The sequence below is a fragment of the Artemia franciscana genome, chromosome 5 (genome assembly GCF_032884065.1).
Source record: "Artemia franciscana chromosome 5, ASM3288406v1, whole genome shotgun sequence".
Taxonomy (NCBI): Eukaryota; Metazoa; Arthropoda; class Branchiopoda; order Anostraca; family Artemiidae; genus Artemia; species Artemia franciscana.
Window position 1 is genome coordinate 16,010,972 of NC_088867.1, and position 3,065 is coordinate 16,014,036.

Here is a 3,065-nt window from a genome sequence, read left to right on the forward strand (position 1 = left end):
AATTCCCTTTTTTAAAAACTCTCAGTAGAAAATTTGTCCCCCCGAGGGGTCACGTCATATCTCAAAGACTAGTTGGGGGGTCTTCCAATCATAATGAAAAAAATGGCTGTATCAAAATTCTGATCGGACGACTTTGGAAAAACGGGTCAGGATGGGGCCTATTTCCCCTCTAATCTCTTTGGTCACTTTAAAAGACACTAAAGCTTTTTATCTCCGTCCAAATGAGCCTTCTCAGGAAATTCTAGGACCACTGGATCAATGCGATCCCCCTGTGAGAAAAAAACAAATAAACACGCAACTGGGATCTTTCTTCTGGCAAAAATGCGAATTTCCGCATTTTCAAACAGTTCGTGGTAACGAACTGTAGTAAGGAGCGATCCAGCTCAATAGTAACCAAAACTTTAAAAATTTTAAAAAAATTGATATCAATAGCTACATCAAAAGAATTGCATTTTAATGCTGATTTCAAATATATAAGTTTCATCAAGTTTAGTATTACCCATCAAAAGTTACGAGCCTGAGAAAATTTGCCTTATTTAGGAAAATAGGGGGAAACACCCCCTAAAAGTTGTAGGATCTTAACGACACCATCAAAGCTTTTAATTGTTTTAAAAAGTAGAATTGCGGCAAAGAGTCCAACTTTAGCGTAAAGAGCGAGGGTTTGCGGAGGGGACAACCCATTTCATATACGGAGTAATTTCTGTTAGTTTTAAGTTTTAACGTCGCTCCTTACTTTCAGTTAGAAAAACTAGTTTTTTTTATGTAATTGCATATAGAAGCTTGAAACTTCTACAGTAGGGTTTTCTGATACACTGAATCTGATAGTATGACGTTCATTAAGATTCTATGATTTTTAGGGGGTGTTTTCCCTTTTTTCGAAAAGCCGGCAAATTTTCCCAGGCTCGTAGCCTTTAATGGGTAGGACTAAACTCAATGAAACTTATATATTTGAAATCAGCATAATAGGCTGATTCTTTAATATACCTATTGGTATCAAAATTTCATTTCTCAGGGTTTCGGTTAATATTGAGCCGGGTCTCTCCTTACTTACAGTTCGTTACCACGAACTGCTTGATTTTACGTTTTTAATGGGAATTTTAAAGGGAAATTCAAAACTTTTCTGTTTGATTCTATTTCATTTAGAAGCATAGGAAATCGGTGCCTAGAAAATTCTTAAACAAACACTGATTATTTATGAACCAATTGCTTCATTTTATTAAAGCAATGTTTTGAATTGGCTATTATGTAGATGATTCGCCAACTGATTTGTTATGTAACGGAAAGGATGAATTTAAAAGGATAAAAGTCTAGATGAAAATTTACTTATTTCAGACTAATATAAGTTTCAAACAAATAGAACAAATAATTGTTTGGATTTGTTGAGCCATCTAACGCGCTTCCCACCCTCACAAATGTGGGACCAAGAAACTGTTTTATGAAAGTTTATAGCAGGTAGGTGAAACAAGCTTTTGGCCCATTTTAGGGCTCCATTTCCTAGGGGAGGGGCTATCACTATTGAAATTATTTTTTTCAATATGGTCCTGTTGGCTCAGAAAAATCGATAATTTTATCCTTCAAGCCAATTTATTCAAGATATTTGGAAAATTAAGTTTTTTTTATCCTTTATTCAATATAGGTTGTTTTGACCATTTCTTGAAAAAATGCTTTTCAGGTTCGATATCAAAGTAACCCAGTATTTTTTTCTTTTCCCTAGGGGCGTCGTTTTTTGGGGTGAGAGGAGGTGCAGGGGTGTAGTTTTCCCCAATATTCTTGGAAAAAAATTAGTATTTAGCCCATGCCCCTTGACTCCCCAGATGGGGACCCCTATTGTCTCCCCCCCAATAGAAATTCCGGAGCTACGCCCCTGTTTATTACAATGGGTCCTAAGGAGTTACAGGTATAAGTTTCAATATACACGCGCTCTCCTCCCCAATAGCCGATGCGCAAATATGCACATGGTCTGAAAAACTCGGTGAAATAAAACTTAAAAGTAACCTACCGTTTTCTTTGTTTGGACTGCATGTATTTTTAGGGTCAAAATGCACCGCTTCCTGGTATTATGTGCATTGAAGCTTGAAAGCTAACAACTGTAAATATTTATTTTCAATCATTCTAAAAGGATGGGCCATGCAAGGTTTTTCCCTAGATAGCATTTTGGTTCTCTTCGATCCAAAGTCCTCCCACCCCAACTGCAGACGGCCTATTTTCCACTTGGCCCTTGAAGGTTCGTCAAAAAGGACAATCTTCGACAATTTGTCATCTTTCATCGACAGAGTGAGCCCAAGCCATCTCAACCTTTCTCTCATTATACCCCTAGAAAGCGGAATAGAACCACATTTCTCGTGAAGCCGGCTGTTTGAAATACGGTCAGCTCCGTCCAAATAAGCCTTCTCAAGAAATTCTAGGACCACTGGGTCAATGCGATCCCCCTGTGAAAAAAAACAAATAAACACGCATCTGGGATCTTTCTTCTGGCAAAAAATGCGAAATCCCACATTTATGTGTGTTATGTATTTATAGAAGCTTGTAACTTCTACAGTAGGGTTTTCTGATACACTGAATCTGATAGTATGACGTTCATTAAGATTCTATGATTTTTAGGGGATGTTTTCTCTTTTTTCGAAAAGCCGGCAAATTTTCTCAGGCTCGTAGCCTTTTGTCGCAGCGTTTTCTCAGACTGCCCAGATGGGGACCCCTATTGTCTCCCCCCTAATAGAAATTCCGGAGCTACGCCCCTGTTTATTGCAATGAGTCCTAAGGAGTTAGAGGTATAAGTTTCAATATACACTTGCTCTCCTCCCCAATAGCCGATGCGCAAATATACACATGGTCTTCGCTTTTGAGCTTAAAACTTAGCATTGGAAATTTTATTTCTGTTCAAATAAGCCCTCTTCCAATATCCTAGGAAGATTGAATCGATTGTATCACTGAAAAAACATAAATCAATAAAAATAAGGGTGTATTCATGACCATCCTTCTCGAGATACACGAAATTCGTTTTTTTTTTGTTGACAAGGCTTAAAACCTCCGATATCCTGAATTTTGCTTTTATAAATAGGCATGGA